A 15,078-nucleotide genomic window follows, 5' to 3' on the forward strand; every position below is an offset into this window, starting at 1 on the left:
GTTTTAAGTGTTTTACATGTTTTTTAGGCCATTTTATTACTCTTAACATTTTAAGTGAGTGTGTGTCTTTAAAAAATGGATGGTTGGCCTGCCATGTGACTAGACACATGACAGGAAGCAGGAAGTACAACTGTATAAGAGAGCAGCATGACAAACAAAGGACAGTCACCAAACTGTTGGATTGAGGAGTTGCTAATTTTAGAGCTCACCTTTCCATTCACCACCTGCAAACTTTGGATTACACTTTCTGTGGATTGTATATACACCGGTGGACACTCACATTGGACTTATCAACACACTGGGATTCTTGGACTGTTTTTAGGGTATGGACAAATGAACTGTATTCTTTTAACAGCGTTTACCTCGTTTTATCGTGTTGTTTTAAAGTCTTTTATGTGAACCTTGTAAATAAACCAAATCTATTTAAACCAATCTTCTTTTATGTCTCATTCTTTTAACCACTAGTCATCTCTCACAGTTAAATCTGATCCCATTTTAGTCTTGTAACTCGGCTGATAAGGCCGATTGTTACACTTGGATGGGAGACCGCCTGGGAATACCAGGTGCTGTAAGCTTTTGCCTTTTCTTCACTATTTATATAATATGCTGGCTTTTACGGAGGCTGATCTTTAAATAGCCCACTTTTTGGAGCAGCCCTCGCTTACGGCCATACCGCGCTGAGAGCGCCCGATCTCGTCTGATCTCGGAAGCTAAGCAGCGTCGGGCCTGCTTAGTACTTGGATGGGAGACCGCCTGGGAATACCAGGTGCTGTAAGCTTTTGCCTTTTCTTCACTATTTATATAATATGCTGGCTTTTACGGAGGCTGATCTTTAAATAGCCCACTTTTTGGAGCAGCCCTCGCTTACGGCCATACCGCGCTGAGAGCGCCCGATCTCGTCTGATCTCGGAAGCTAAGCAGCGTCGGGCCTGCTTAGTACTTGGATGGGAGACCGCCTGGGAATACCAGGTGCTGTAAGCTTTTGCCTTTTCTTCACTATTTATATAATATGCTGGCTTTTAGAAAGACGTGTTTTACCGCTCTATTTATTACAATCATTTAAATGTATTATAGAGTTTTAAGTGTTTTACATGTTTTTTAGGCCATTTTATTACTCTTAACATTTTAAGTGAGTGTGTGTCTTTAAAAAATGGATGGTTGGCCTGCCATGTGACTAGACACATGACAGGAAGCAGGAAGTACAACTGTATAAGAGAGCAGCATGACAAACAAAGGACAGTCACCAAACTGTTGGATTGAGGAGTTGCTAATTTTAGAGCTCACCTTTCCATTCACCACCTGCAAACTTTGGATTACACTTTCTGTGGATTGTATATACACCGGTGGACACTCACATTGGACTTATCAACACACTGGGATTCTTGGACTGTTTTTAGGGTATGGACAAATGAACTGTATTCTTTTAACAGCGTTTACCTCGTTTTATCGTGTTGTTTTAAAGTCTTTTATGTGAACCTTGTAAATAAACCAAATCTATTTAAACCAATCTTCTTTTATGTCTCATTCTTTTAACCACTAGTCATCTCTCACAGTTAAATCTGACCCCATTTTAGTCTTGTAACTCGGCTGATAAGGCCGATTGTTACACTTGGATGGGAGACCGCCTGGGATTACCAGGTGCTGTAAGCTTTTGCCTTTTCTTCACTATTTATATAATATGCTGGCTTTTACGGAGGCTGATCTTTAAATAGCCCACTTTTTGGAGCAGCCCTCGCTTACGGCCATACCGCGCTGAGAGCGCCCGATCTCGTCTGATCTCGGAAGCTAAGCAGCGTCGGGCCTGCTTAGTACTTGGATGGGAGACCGCCTGGGAATACCAGGTGCTGTAAGCTTTTGCCTTTTCTTCACTATTTATATAATATGCTGGCTTTTAGAAAGACGTGTTTTACCGCTCTATTTATTACAATCATTTAAATGTATTATAGAGTTTTAAGTGTTTTACATGTTTTTTAGGCCATTTTATTACTCTTAACATTTTAAGTGAGTGTGTGTCTTTAAAAAATGGATGGTTGGCCTGCCATGTGACTAGACACATGACAGGAAGCAGGAAGTACAACTGTATAAGAGAGCAGCATGACAAACAAAGGACAGTCACCAAACTGTTGGATTGAGGAGTTGCTAATTTTAGAGCTCACCTTTCCATTCACCACCTGCAAACTTTGGATTACACTTTCTGTGGATTGTATATACACCGGTGGACACTCACATTGGACTTATCAACACACTGGGATTCTTGGACTGTTTTTAGGGTATGGACAAATGAACTGTATTCTTTTAACAGCGTTTACCTCGTTTTATCGTGTTGTTTTAAAGTCTTTTATGTGAACCTTGTAAATAAACCAAATCTATTTAAACCAATCTTCTTTTATGTCTCATTCTTTTAACCACTAGTCATCTCTCACAGTTAAATCTGATCCCATTTTAGTCTTGTAACTCGGCTGATAAGGCCGATTGTTACACTTGGATGGGAGACCGCCTGGGAACACCAGGTGCTGTAAGCTTTTGCCTTTTCTTCACTATTTATATAATATGCTGGCTTTTACGGAGGCTGATCTTTAAATAGCCCACTTTTTGGAGCAGCCCTCGCTTACGGCCATACCGCGCTGAGAGCGCCAGATCTCGTCTGATCTCGGAGGCTAAGCAGCGTCGGGCCTGCTTAGTACTTGGATGGGAGACCGCCTGGGAATACCAGGTGCTGTAAGCTTTTGCCTTTTCTTCACTATTTATATAATATGCTGGCTTTTACGGAGGCTGATCTTTAAATAGCCCACTTTTTGGAGCAGCCCTCGCTTACGGCCATACCGCGCTGAGAGCGCCCGATCTCGTCTGATCTCGGAAGCTAAGCAGCGTCGGGCCTGCTTAGTACTTGGATGGGAGACCGCCTGGGAATACCAGGTGCTGTAAGCTTTTGCCTTTTCTTCACTATTTATATAATATGCTGGCTTTTAGAAAGACGTGTTTTACCGCTCTATTTATTACAATCATTTAAATGTATTATAGAGTTTTAAGTGTTTTACATGTTTTTTAGGCCATTTTATTACTCTTAACATTTTAAGTGAGTGTGTGTCTTTAAAAAATGGATGGTTGGCCTGCCATGTGACTAGACACATGACAGGAAGCAGGAAGTACAACTGTATAAGAGAGCAGCATGACAAACAAAGGACAGTCACCAAACTGTTGGATTGAGGAGTTGCTAATTTTAGAGCTCACCTTTCCATTCACCACCTGCAAACTTTGGATTACACTTTCTGTGGATTGTATATACACCGGTGGACACTCACATTGGACTTATCAACACACTGGGATTCTTGGACTGTTTTTAGGGTATGGACAAATGAACTGTATTCTTTTAACAGCGTTTACCTCGTTTTATCGTGTTGTTTTAAAGTCTTTTATGTGAACCTTGTAAATAAACCAAATCTATTTAAACCAATCTTCTTTTATGTCTCATTCTTTTAACCACTAGTCATCTCTCACAGTTAAATCTGATCCCATTTTAGTCTTGTAACTCGGCTGATAAGGCCGATTGTTACACTTGGATGGGAGACCGCCTGGGAATACCAGGTGCTGTAAGCTTTTGCCTTTTCTTCACTATTTATATAATATGCTGGCTTTTACGGAGGCTGATCTTTAAATAGCCCACTTTTTGGAGCAGCCCTCGCTTACGGCCATACCGCGCTGAGAGCGCCCGATCTCGTCTGATCTCGGAAGCTAAGCAGCGTCGGGCCTGCTTAGTACTTGGATGGGAGACCGCCTGGGAATACCAGGTGCTGTAAGCTTTTGCCTTTTCTTCACTATTTATATAATATGCTGGCTTTTACGGAGGCTGATCTTTAAATAGCCCACTTTTTGGAGCAGCCCTCGCTTACGGCCATACCGCGCTGAGAGCGCCCGATCTCGTCTGATCTCGGAAGCTAAGCAGCGTCGGGCCTGCTTAGTACTTGGATGGGAGACCGCCTGGGAATACCAGGTGCTGTAAGCTTTTGCCTTTTCTTCACTATTTATATAATATGCTGGCTTTTAGAAAGACGTGTTTTACCGCTCTATTTATTACAATCATTTAAATGTATTATAGAGTTTTAAGTGTTTTACATGTTTTTTAGGCCATTTTATTACTCTTAACATTTTAAGTGAGTGTGTGTCTTTAAAAAATGGATGGTTGGCCTGCCATGTGACTAGACACATGACAGGAAGCAGGAAGTACAACTGTATAAGAGAGCAGCATGACAAACAAAGGACAGTCACCAAACTGTTGGATTGAGGAGTTGCTAATTTTAGAGCTCACCTTTCCATTCACCACCTGCAAACTTTGGATTACACTTTCTGTGGATTGTATATACACCGGTGGACACTCACATTGGACTTATCAACACACTGGGATTCTTGGACTGTTTTTAGGGTATGGACAAATGAACTGTATTCTTTTAACAGCGTTTACCTCGTTTTATCGTGTTGTTTTAAAGTCTTTTATGTGAACCTTGTAAATAAACCAAATCTATTTAAACCAATCTTCTTTTATGTCTCATTCTTTTAACCACTAGTCATCTCTCACAGTTAAATCTGATCCCATTTTAGTCTTGTAACTCGGCTGATAAGGCCGATTGTTACACTTGGATGGGAGACCGCCTGGGAATACCAGGTGCTGTAAGCTTTTGCCTTTTCTTCACTATTTATATAATATGCTGGCTTTTACGGAGGCTGATCTTTAAATAGCCCACTTTTTGGAGCAGCCCTCGCTTACGGCCATACCGCGCTGAGAGCGCCCGATCTCGTCTGATCTCGGAAGCTAAGCAGCGTCGGGCCTGCTTAGTACTTGGATGGGAGACCGCCTGGGAATACCAGGTGCTGTAAGCTTTTGCCTTTTCTTCACTATTTATATAATATGCTGGCTTTTACGGAGGCTGATCTTTAAATAGCCCACTTTTTGGAGCAGCCCTCGCTTACGGCCATACCGCGCTGAGAGCGCCCGATCTCGTCTGATCTCGGAAGCTAAGCAGCGTCGGGCCTGCTTAGTACTTGAATGGGAGACCGCCTGGGAATACCAGGTGCTGTAAGCTTTTGCCTTTTCTTCACTATTTATATAATATGCTGGCTTTTAGAAAGACGTGTTTTACCGCTCTATTTATTACAATCATTTAAATGTATTATAGAGTTTTAAGTGTTTTACATGTTTTTTAGGCCATTTTATTACTCTTAACATTTTAAGTGAGTGTGTGTCTTTAAAAAATGGATGGTTGGCCTGCCATGTGACTAGACACATGACAGGAAGCAGGAAGTACAACTGTATAAGAGAGCAGCATGACAAACAAAGGACAGTCACCAAACTGTTGGATTGAGGAGTTGCTAATTTTAGAGCTCACCTTTCCATTCACCACCTGCAAACTTTGGATTACACTTTCTGTGGATTGTATATACACCGGTGGACACTCACATTGGACTTATCAACACACTGGGATTCTTGGACTGTTTTTAGGGTATGGACAAATGAACTGTATTCTTTTAACAGCGTTTACCTCGTTTTATCGTGTTGTTTTAAAGTCTTTTATGTGAACCTTGTAAATAAACCAAATCTATTTAAACCAATCTTCTTTTATGTCTCATTCTTTTAACCACTAGTCATCTCTCACAGTTAAATCTGACCCCATTTTAGTCTTGTAACTCGGCTGATAAGGCCGATTGTTACACTTGGATGGGAGACCGCCTGGGATTACCAGGTGCTGTAAGCTTTTGCCTTTTCTTCACTATTTATATAATATGCTGGCTTTTACGGAGGCTGATCTTTAAATAGCCCACTTTTTGGAGCAGCCCTCGCTTACGGCCATACCGCGCTGAGAGCGCCCGATCTCGTCTGATCTCGGAAGCTAAGCAGCGTCGGGCCTGCTTAGTACTTGGATGGGAGACCGCCTGGGAATACCAGGTGCTGTAAGCTTTTGCCTTTTCTTCACTATTTATATAATATGCTGGCTTTTAGAAAGACGTGTTTTACCGCTCTATTTATTACAATCATTTAAATGTATTATAGAGTTTTAAGTGTTTTACATGTTTTTTAGGCCATTTTATTACTCTTAACATTTTAAGTGAGTGTGTGTCTTTAAAAAATGGATGGTTGGCCTGCCATGTGACTAGACACATGACAGGAAGCAGGAAGTACAACTGTATAAGAGAGCAGCATGACAAACAAAGGACAGTCACCAAACTGTTGGATTGAGGAGTTGCTAATTTTAGAGCTCACCTTTCCATTCACCACCTGCAAACTTTGGATTACACTTTCTGTGGATTGTATATACACCGGTGGACACTCACATTGGACTTATCAACACACTGGGATTCTTGGACTGTTTTTAGGGTATGGACAAATGAACTGTATTCTTTTAACAGCGTTTACCTCGTTTTATCGTGTTGTTTTAAAGTCTTTTATGTGAACCTTGTAAATAAACCAAATCTATTTAAACCAATCTTCTTTTATGTCTCATTCTTTTAACCACTAGTCATCTCTCACAGTTAAATCTGATCCCATTTTAGTCTTGTAACTCGGCTGATAAGGCCGATTGTTACACTTGGATGGGAGACCGCCTGGGAATACCAGGTGCTGTAAGCTTTTGCCTTTTCTTCACTATTTATATAATATGCTGGCTTTTACGGAGGCTGATCTTTAAATAGCCCACTTTTTGGAGCAGCCCTCGCTTACGGCCATACCGCGCTGAGAGCGCCCGATCTCGTCTGATCTCGGAAGCTAAGCAGCGTCGGGCCTGCTTAGTACTTGGATGGGAGACCGCCTGGGAATACCAGGTGCTGTAAGCTTTTGCCTTTTCTTCACTATTTATATAATATGCTGGCTTTTACGGAGGCTGATCTTTAAATAGCCCACTTTTTGGAGCAGCCCTCGCTTACGGCCATACCGCGCTGAGAGCGCCCGATCTCGTCTGATCTCGGAAGCTAAGCAGCGTCGGGCCTGCTTAGTACTTGGATGGGAGACCGCCTGGGAATACCAGGTGCTGTAAGCTTTTGCCTTTTCTTCACTATTTATATAATATGCTGGCTTTTAGAAAGACGTGTTTTACCGCTCTATTTATTACAATCATTTAAATGTATTATAGAGTTTTAAGTGTTTTACATGTTTTTTAGGCCATTTTATTACTCTTAACATTTTAAGTGAGTGTGTGTCTTTAAAAAATGGATGGTTGGCCTGCCATGTGACTAGACACATGACAGGAAGCAGGAAGTACAACTGTATAAGAGAGCAGCATGACAAACAAAGGACAGTCACCAAACTGTTGGATTGAGGAGTTGCTAATTTTAGAGCTCACCTTTCCATTCACCACCTGCAAACTTTGGATTACACTTTCTGTGGATTGTATATACACCGGTGGACACTCACATTGGACTTATCAACACACTGGGATTCTTGGACTGTTTTTAGGGTATGGACAAATGAACTGTATTCTTTTAACAGCGTTTACCTCGTTTTATCGTGTTGTTTTAAAGTCTTTTATGTGAACCTTGTAAATAAACCAAATCTATTTAAACCAATCTTCTTTTATGTCTCATTCTTTTAACCACTAGTCATCTCTCACAGTTAAATCTGATCCCATTTTAGTCTTGTAACTCGGCTGATAAGGCCGATTGTTACACTTGGATGGGAGACCGCCTGGGAATACCAGGTGCTGTAAGCTTTTGCCTTTTCTTCACTATTTATATAATATGCTGGCTTTTACGGAGGCTGATCTTTAAATAGCCCACTTTTTGGAGCAGCCCTCGCTTGCGGCCATACCGCGCTGAGAGCGCCCGATCTCGTCTGATCTCGGAAGCTAAGCAGCGTCGGGCCTGCTTAGTACTTGGATGGGAGACCGCCTGGGAATACCAGGTGCTGTAAGCTTTTGCCTTTTCTTCACTATTTATATAATATGCTGGCTTTTAGAAAGACGTGTTTTACCGCTCTATTTATTACAATCATTTAAATGTATTATAGAGTTTTAAGTGTTTTACATGTTTTTTAGGCCATTTTATTACTCTTAACATTTTAAGTGAGTGTGTGTCTTTAAAAAATGGATGGTTGGCCTGCCATGTGACTAGACACATGACAGGAAGCAGGAAGTACAACTGTATAAGAGAGCAGCATGACAAACAAAGGACAGTCACCAAACTGTTGGATTGAGGAGTTGCTAATTTTAGAGCTCACCTTTCCATTCACCACCTGCAAACTTTGGATTACACTTTCTGTGGATTGTATATACACCGGTGGACACTCACATTGGACTTATCAACACACTGGGATTCTTGGACTGTTTTTAGGGTATGGACAAATGAACTGTATTCTTTTAACAGCGTTTACCTCGTTTTATCGTGTTGTTTTAAAGTCTTTTATGTGAACCTTGTAAATAAACCAAATCTATTTAAACCAATCTTCTTTTATGTCTCATTCTTTTAACCACTAGTCATCTCTCACAGTTAAATCTGATCCCATTTTAGTCTTGTAACTCGGCTGATAAGGCCGATTGTTACACTTGGATGGGAGACCGCCTGGGAATACCAGGTGCTGTAAGCTTTTGCCTTTTCTTCACTATTTATATAATATGCTGGCTTTTACGGAGGCTGATCTTTAAATAGCCCACTTTTTGGAGCAGCCCTCGCTTACGGCCATACCGCGCTGAGAGCGCCCGATCTCGTCTGATCTCGGAAGCTAAGCAGCGTCGGGCCTGCTTAGTACTTGGATGGGAGACCGCCTGGGAATACCAGGTGCTGTAAGCTTTTGCCTTTTCTTCACTATTTATATAATATGCTGGCTTTTACGGAGGCTGATCTTTAAATAGCCCACTTTTTGGAGCAGCCCTCGCTTACGGCCATACCGCGCTGAGAGCGCCCGATCTCGTCTGATCTCGGAAGCTAAGCAGCGTCGGGCCTGCTTAGTACTTGGATGGGAGACCGCCTGGGAATACCAGGTGCTGTAAGCTTTTGCCTTTTCTTCACTATTTATATAATATGCTGGCTTTTAGAAAGACGTGTTTTACCGCTCTATTTATTACAATCATTTAAATGTATTATAGAGTTTTAAGTGTTTTACATGTTTTTTAGGCCATGTTATTACTCTTAACATTTTAAGTGAGTGTGTGTCTTTAAAAAATGGATGGTTGGCCTGCCATGTGACTAGACACATGACAGGAAGCAGGAAGTACAACTGTATAAGAGAGCAGCATGACAAACAAAGGACAGTCACCAAACTGTTGGATTGAGGAGTTGCTAATTTTAGAGCTCACCTTTCCATTCACCACCTGCAAACTTTGGATTACACTTTCTGTGGATTGTATATACACCGGTGGACACTCACATTGGACTTATCAACACACTGGGATTCTTGGACTGTTTTTAGGGTATGGACAAATGAACTGTATTCTTTTAACAGCTTTTACCTCGTTTTATCGTGTTGTTTTAAAGTCTTTTATGTGAACCTTGTAAATAAACCAAATCTATTTAAACCAATCTTCTTTTATGTCTCATTCTTTTAACCACTAGTCATCTCTCACAGTTAAATCTGATCCCATTTTAGTCTTGTAACTCGGCTGATAAGGCCGATTGTTACACTTGGATGGGAGACCGCCTGGGAATACCAGGTGCTGTAAGCTTTTGCCTTTTCTTCACTATTTATATAATATGCTGGCTTTTACGGAGGCTGATCTTTAAATAGCCCACTTTTTGGAGCAGCCCTCGCTTACGGCCATACCGCGCTGAGAGCGCCCGATCTCGTCTGATCTCGGAAGCTAAGCAGCGTCGGGCCTGCTTAGTACTTGGATGGGAGACTGCCTGGGAATGCCAGGTGCTGTAAGCTTTTGCCTTTTCTTCACTATTTATATAATATGCTGGCTTTTACGGAGGCTGATCTTTAAATAGCCCACTTTTTGGAGCAGCCCTCGCTTACGGCCATACCGCGCTGAGAGCGCCCGATCTCGTCTGATCTCGGAAGCTAAGCAGCGTCGGGCCTGCTTAGTACTTGGATGGGAGACCGCCTGGGAATACCAGGTGCTGTAAGCTTTTGCCTTTTCTTCACTATTTATATAATATGCTGGCTTTTAGAAAGACGTGTTTTACCGCTCTATTTATTACAATCATTTAAATGTATTATAGAGTTTTAAGTGTTTTACATGTTTTTTAGGCCATTTTATTACTCTTAACATTTTAAGTGAGTGTGTGTCTTTAAAAAATGGATGGTTGGCCTGCCATGTGACTAGACACATGACAGGAAGCAGGAAGTACAACTGTATAAGAGAGCAGCATGACAAACAAAGGACAGTCACCAAACTGTTGGATTGAGGAGTTGCTAATTTTAGAGCTCACCTTTCCATTCACCACCTGCAAACTTTGGATTACACTTTCTGTGGATTGTATATACACCGGTGGACACTCACATTGGACTTATCAACACACTGGGATTCTTGGACTGTTTTTAGGGTATGGACAAATGAACTGTATTCTTTTAACAGCGTTTACCTCGTTTTATCGTGTTGTTTTAAAGTCTTTTATGTGAACCTTGTAAATAAACCAAATCTATTTAAACCAATCTTCTTTTATGTCTCATTCTTTTAACCACTAGTCATCTCTCACAGTTAAATCTGATCCCATTTTAGTCTTGTAACTCGGCTGATAAGGCCGATTGTTACACTTGGATGGGAGACCGCCTGGGAATACCAGGTGCTGTAAGCTTTTGCCTTTTCTTCACTATTTATATAATATGCTGGCTTTTACGGAGGCTGATCTTTAAATAGCCCACTTTTTGGAGCAGCCCTCGCTTACGGCCATACCGCGCTGAGAGCGCCCGATCTCGTCTGATCTCGGAAGCTAAGCAGCGTCGGGCCTGCTTAGTACTTGGATGGGAGACCGCCTGGGAATACCAGGTGCTGTAAGCTTTTGCCTTTTCTTCACTATTTATATAATATGCTGGCTTTTAGAAAGACGTGTTTTACCGCTCTATTTATTACAATCATTTAAATGTATTATAGAGTTTTAAGTGTTTTACATGTTTTTTAGGCCATTTTATTACTCTTAACATTTTAAGTGAGTGTGTGTCTTTAAAAAATGGATGGTTGGCCTGCCATGTGACTAGACACATGACAGGAAGCAGGAAGTACAACTGTATAAGAGAGCAGCATGACAAACAAAGGACAGTCACCAAACTGTTGGATTGAGGAGTTGCTAATTTTAGAGCTCACCTTTCCATTCACCACCTGCAAACTTTGGATTACACTTTCTGTGGATTGTATATACACCGGTGGACACTCACATTGGACTTATCAACACACTGGGATTCTTGGACTGTTTTTAGGGTATGGACAAATGAACTGTATTCTTTTAACAGCGTTTACCTCGTTTTATCGTGTTGTTTTAAAGTCTTTTATGTGAACCTTGTAAATAAACCAAATCTATTTAAACCAATCTTCTTTTATGTCTCATTCTTTTAACCACTAGTCATCTCTCACAGTTAAATCTGATCCCATTTTAGTCTTGTAACTCGGCTGATAAGGCCGATTGTTACACTTGGATGGGAGACCGCCTGGGAATACCAGGTGCTGTAAGCTTTTGCCTTTTCTTCACTATTTATATAATATGCTGGCTTTTACGGAGGCTGATCTTTAAATAGCCCACTTTTTGGAGCAGCCCTCGCTTACGGCCATACCGCGCTGAGAGCGCCCGATCTCGTCTGATCTCGGAAGCTAAGCAGCGTCGGGCCTGCTTAGTACTTGGATGGGAGACCGCCTGGGAATACCAGGTGCTGTAAGCTTTTGCCTTTTCTTCACTATTTATATAATATGCTGGCTTTTACGGAGGCTGATCTTTAAATAGCCCACTTTTTGGAGCAGCCCTCGCTTACGGCCATACCGCGCTGAGAGCGCCCGATCTCGTCTGATCTCGGAAGCTAAGCAGCGTCGGGCCTGCTTAGTACTTGGATGGGAGACCGCCTGGGAATACCAGGTGCTGTAAGCTTTTGCCTTTTCTTCACTATTTATATAATATGCTGGCTTTTAGAAAGACGTGTTTTACCGCTCTATTTATTACAATCATTTAAATGTATTATAGAGTTTTAAGTGTTTTACATGTTTTTTAGGCCATTTTATTACTCTTAACATTTTAAGTGAGTGTGTGTCTTTAAAAAATGGATGGTTGGCCTGCCATGTGACTAGACACATGACAGGAAGCAGGAAGTACAACTGTATAAGAGAGCAGCATGACAAACAAAGGACAGTCACCAAACTGTTGGATTGAGGAGTTGCTAATTTTAGAGCTCACCTTTCCATTCACCACCTGCAAACTTTGGATTACACTTTCTGTGGATTGTATATACACCGGTGGACACTCACATTGGACTTATCAACACACTGGGATTCTTGGACTGTTTTTAGGGTATGGACAAATGAACTGTATTCTTTTAACAGCGTTTACCTCGTTTTATCGTGTTGTTTTAAAGTCTTTTATGTGAACCTTGTAAATAAACCAAATCTATTTAAACCAATCTTCTTTTATGTCTCATTCTTTTAACCACTAGTCATCTCTCACAGTTAAATCTGATCCCATTTTAGTCTTGTAACTCGGCTGATAAGGCCGATTGTTACACTTGGATGGGAGACCGCCTGGGAATACCAGGTGCTGTAAGCTTTTGCCTTTTCTTCACTATTTATATAATATGCTGGCTTTTACGGAGGCTGATCTTTAAATAGCCCACTTTTTGGAGCAGCCCTCGCTTGCGGCCATACCGCGCTGAGAGCGCCCGATCTCGTCTGATCTCGGAAGCTAAGCAGCGTCGGGCCTGCTTAGTACTTGGATGGGAGACCGCCTGGGAATACCAGGTGCTGTAAGCTTTTGCCTTTTCTTCACTATTTATATAATATGCTGGCTTTTAGAAAGACGTGTTTTACCGCTCTATTTATTACAATCATTTAAATGTATTATAGAGTTTTAAGTGTTTTACATGTTTTTTAGGCCATTTTATTACTCTTAACATTTTAAGTGAGTGTGTGTCTTTAAAAAATGGATGGTTGGCCTGCCATGTGACTAGACACATGACAGGAAGCAGGAAGTACAACTGTATAAGAGAGCAGCATGACAAACAAAGGACAGTCACCAAACTGTTGGATTGAGGAGTTGCTAATTTTAGAGCTCACCTTTCCATTCACCACCTGCAAACTTTGGATTACACTTTCTGTGGATTGTATATACACCGGTGGACACTCACATTGGACTTATCAACACACTGGGATTCTTGGACTGTTTTTAGGGTATGGACAAATGAACTGTATTCTTTTAACAGCGTTTACCTCGTTTTATCGTGTTGTTTTAAAGTCTTTTATGTGAACCTTGTAAATAAACCAAATCTATTTAAACCAATCTTCTTTTATGTCTCATTCTTTTAACCACTAGTCATCTCTCACAGTTAAATCTGATCCCATTTTAGTCTTGTAACTCGGCTGATAAGGCCGATTGTTACACTTGGATGGGAGACCGCCTGGGAATACCAGGTGCTGTAAGCTTTTGCCTTTTCTTCACTATTTATATAATATGCTGGCTTTTACGGAGGCTGATCTTTAAATAGCCCACTTTTTGGAGCAGCCCTCGCTTACGGCCATACCGCGCTGAGAGCGCCCGATCTCGTCTGATCTCGGAAGCTAAGCAGCGTCGGGCCTGCTTAGTACTTGGATGGGAGACCGCCTGGGAATACCAGGTGCTGTAAGCTTTTGCCTTTTCTTCACTATTTATATAATATGCTGGCTTTTACGGAGGCTGATCTTTAAATAGCCCACTTTTTGGAGCAGCCCTCGCTTACGGCCATACCGCGCTGAGAGCGCCCGATCTCGTCTGATCTCGGAAGCTAAGCAGCGTCGGGCCTGCTTAGTACTTGGATGGGAGACCGCCTGGGAATACCAGGTGCTGTAAGCTTTTGCCTTTTCTTCACTATTTATATAATATGCTGGCTTTTAGAAAGACGTGTTTTACCGCTCTATTTATTACAATCATTTAAATGTATTATAGAGTTTTAAGTGTTTTACATGTTTTTTAGGCCATGTTATTACTCTTAACATTTTAAGTGAGTGTGTGTCTTTAAAAAATGGATGGTTGGCCTGCCATGTGACTAGACACATGACAGGAAGCAGGAAGTACAACTGTATAAGAGAGCAGCATGACAAACAAAGGACAGTCACCAAACTGTTGGATTGAGGAGTTGCTAATTTTAGAGCTCACCTTTCCATTCACCACCTGCAAACTTTGGATTACACTTTCTGTGGATTGTATATACACCGGTGGACACTCACATTGGACTTATCAACACACTGGGATTCTTGGACTGTTTTTAGGGTATGGACAAATGAACTGTATTCTTTTAACAGCTTTTACCTCGTTTTATCGTGTTGTTTTAAAGTCTTTTATGTGAACCTTGTAAATAAACCAAATCTATTTAAACCAATCTTCTTTTATGTCTCATTCTTTTAACCACTAGTCATCTCTCACAGTTAAATCTGATCCCATTTTAGTCTTGTAACTCGGCTGATAAGGCCGATTGTTACACTTGGATGGGAGACCGCCTGGGAATACCAGGTGCTGTAAGCTTTTGCCTTTTCTTCACTATTTATATAATATGCTGGCTTTTACGGAGGCTGATCTTTAAATAGCCCACTTTTTGGAGCAGCCCTCGCTTACGGCCATACCGCGCTGAGAGCGCCCGATCTCGTCTGATCTCGGAAGCTAAGCAGCGTCGGGCCTGCTTAGTACTTGGATGGGAGACTGCCTGGGAATGCCAGGTGCTGTAAGCTTTTGCCTTTTCTTCACTATTTATATAATATGCTGGCTTTTACGGAGGCTGATCTTTAAATAGCCCACTTTTTGGAGCAGCCCTCGCTTACGGCCATACCGCGCTGAGAGCGCCCGATCTCGTCTGATCTCGGAAGCTAAGCAGCGTCGGGCCTGCTTAGTACTTGGATGGGAGACCGCCTGGGAATACCAGGTGCTGTAAGCTTTTGCCTTTTCTTCACTATTTATATAATATGCTGGCTTTTAGAAAGACGTGTTTTACCGCTC

The 15,078-nt window shown here is 41.6% G+C and overlaps 25 non-coding genes across 25 annotated transcripts; all 25 read left to right on the top strand.

Moving 5' to 3' along the window:
* Positions 1–659: 659 nt before the first annotated feature.
* On the top strand, positions 660–778 carry LOC141316101 (5S ribosomal RNA). Its single transcript, XR_012351267.1, has one exon. It is a non-coding gene; the product is annotated as a 5S ribosomal RNA (ribosomal RNA).
* Positions 779–862: 84 nt separating this feature from the next.
* On the top strand, positions 863–981 carry LOC141316103 (5S ribosomal RNA). The gene has a single exon (XR_012351268.1). It is a non-coding gene; the product is annotated as a 5S ribosomal RNA (ribosomal RNA).
* Positions 982–1,734: 753 nt separating this feature from the next.
* Positions 1,735–1,853, top strand: LOC141316104 (5S ribosomal RNA). The gene has a single exon (XR_012351269.1). It is a non-coding gene; the product is annotated as a 5S ribosomal RNA (ribosomal RNA).
* A 753-nt stretch (positions 1,854–2,606) lies between these two features.
* On the top strand, positions 2,607–2,725 carry LOC141316093 (5S ribosomal RNA). The gene has a single exon (XR_012351258.1). It is a non-coding gene; the product is annotated as a 5S ribosomal RNA (ribosomal RNA).
* Positions 2,726–2,809: 84 nt separating this feature from the next.
* Positions 2,810–2,928, top strand: LOC141316105 (5S ribosomal RNA). Its single transcript, XR_012351270.1, has one exon. It is a non-coding gene; the product is annotated as a 5S ribosomal RNA (ribosomal RNA).
* Positions 2,929–3,681: 753 nt separating this feature from the next.
* On the top strand, positions 3,682–3,800 carry LOC141316106 (5S ribosomal RNA). The gene has a single exon (XR_012351271.1). It is a non-coding gene; the product is annotated as a 5S ribosomal RNA (ribosomal RNA).
* An 84-nt stretch (positions 3,801–3,884) lies between these two features.
* LOC141316107 (5S ribosomal RNA) lies at positions 3,885–4,003 on the top strand. The gene has a single exon (XR_012351273.1). It is a non-coding gene; the product is annotated as a 5S ribosomal RNA (ribosomal RNA).
* A 753-nt stretch (positions 4,004–4,756) lies between these two features.
* LOC141316108 (5S ribosomal RNA) lies at positions 4,757–4,875 on the top strand. The gene has a single exon (XR_012351274.1). It is a non-coding gene; the product is annotated as a 5S ribosomal RNA (ribosomal RNA).
* An 84-nt stretch (positions 4,876–4,959) lies between these two features.
* On the top strand, positions 4,960–5,078 carry LOC141316060 (5S ribosomal RNA). The gene has a single exon (XR_012351225.1). It is a non-coding gene; the product is annotated as a 5S ribosomal RNA (ribosomal RNA).
* Positions 5,079–5,831: 753 nt separating this feature from the next.
* LOC141316109 (5S ribosomal RNA) lies at positions 5,832–5,950 on the top strand. Its single transcript, XR_012351275.1, has one exon. It is a non-coding gene; the product is annotated as a 5S ribosomal RNA (ribosomal RNA).
* A 753-nt stretch (positions 5,951–6,703) lies between these two features.
* Positions 6,704–6,822, top strand: LOC141316111 (5S ribosomal RNA). Its single transcript, XR_012351277.1, has one exon. It is a non-coding gene; the product is annotated as a 5S ribosomal RNA (ribosomal RNA).
* Positions 6,823–6,906: 84 nt separating this feature from the next.
* Positions 6,907–7,025, top strand: LOC141316112 (5S ribosomal RNA). The gene has a single exon (XR_012351278.1). It is a non-coding gene; the product is annotated as a 5S ribosomal RNA (ribosomal RNA).
* A 753-nt stretch (positions 7,026–7,778) lies between these two features.
* Positions 7,779–7,897, top strand: LOC141316061 (5S ribosomal RNA). The gene has a single exon (XR_012351226.1). It is a non-coding gene; the product is annotated as a 5S ribosomal RNA (ribosomal RNA).
* Positions 7,898–8,650: 753 nt separating this feature from the next.
* On the top strand, positions 8,651–8,769 carry LOC141316114 (5S ribosomal RNA). The gene has a single exon (XR_012351279.1). It is a non-coding gene; the product is annotated as a 5S ribosomal RNA (ribosomal RNA).
* An 84-nt stretch (positions 8,770–8,853) lies between these two features.
* On the top strand, positions 8,854–8,972 carry LOC141316115 (5S ribosomal RNA). The gene has a single exon (XR_012351280.1). It is a non-coding gene; the product is annotated as a 5S ribosomal RNA (ribosomal RNA).
* A 753-nt stretch (positions 8,973–9,725) lies between these two features.
* LOC141316078 (5S ribosomal RNA) lies at positions 9,726–9,844 on the top strand. The gene has a single exon (XR_012351244.1). It is a non-coding gene; the product is annotated as a 5S ribosomal RNA (ribosomal RNA).
* An 84-nt stretch (positions 9,845–9,928) lies between these two features.
* On the top strand, positions 9,929–10,047 carry LOC141316116 (5S ribosomal RNA). Its single transcript, XR_012351281.1, has one exon. It is a non-coding gene; the product is annotated as a 5S ribosomal RNA (ribosomal RNA).
* Positions 10,048–10,800: 753 nt separating this feature from the next.
* On the top strand, positions 10,801–10,919 carry LOC141316117 (5S ribosomal RNA). Its single transcript, XR_012351282.1, has one exon. It is a non-coding gene; the product is annotated as a 5S ribosomal RNA (ribosomal RNA).
* A 753-nt stretch (positions 10,920–11,672) lies between these two features.
* LOC141316118 (5S ribosomal RNA) lies at positions 11,673–11,791 on the top strand. Its single transcript, XR_012351284.1, has one exon. It is a non-coding gene; the product is annotated as a 5S ribosomal RNA (ribosomal RNA).
* An 84-nt stretch (positions 11,792–11,875) lies between these two features.
* On the top strand, positions 11,876–11,994 carry LOC141316119 (5S ribosomal RNA). Its single transcript, XR_012351285.1, has one exon. It is a non-coding gene; the product is annotated as a 5S ribosomal RNA (ribosomal RNA).
* Positions 11,995–12,747: 753 nt separating this feature from the next.
* Positions 12,748–12,866, top strand: LOC141316062 (5S ribosomal RNA). The gene has a single exon (XR_012351227.1). It is a non-coding gene; the product is annotated as a 5S ribosomal RNA (ribosomal RNA).
* A 753-nt stretch (positions 12,867–13,619) lies between these two features.
* LOC141316120 (5S ribosomal RNA) lies at positions 13,620–13,738 on the top strand. The gene has a single exon (XR_012351286.1). It is a non-coding gene; the product is annotated as a 5S ribosomal RNA (ribosomal RNA).
* Positions 13,739–13,822: 84 nt separating this feature from the next.
* LOC141316121 (5S ribosomal RNA) lies at positions 13,823–13,941 on the top strand. The gene has a single exon (XR_012351287.1). It is a non-coding gene; the product is annotated as a 5S ribosomal RNA (ribosomal RNA).
* Positions 13,942–14,694: 753 nt separating this feature from the next.
* Positions 14,695–14,813, top strand: LOC141316079 (5S ribosomal RNA). The gene has a single exon (XR_012351245.1). It is a non-coding gene; the product is annotated as a 5S ribosomal RNA (ribosomal RNA).
* Positions 14,814–14,897: 84 nt separating this feature from the next.
* Positions 14,898–15,016, top strand: LOC141316123 (5S ribosomal RNA). Its single transcript, XR_012351289.1, has one exon. It is a non-coding gene; the product is annotated as a 5S ribosomal RNA (ribosomal RNA).
* Positions 15,017–15,078: the final 62 nt, after the last annotated feature.

This window comes from Garra rufa, unplaced genomic scaffold (assembly GCF_049309525.1).
Source record: "Garra rufa unplaced genomic scaffold, GarRuf1.0 hap1_unplaced_068, whole genome shotgun sequence".
Lineage (NCBI taxonomy): Eukaryota > Metazoa > Chordata > Actinopteri > Cypriniformes > Cyprinidae > Garra > Garra rufa.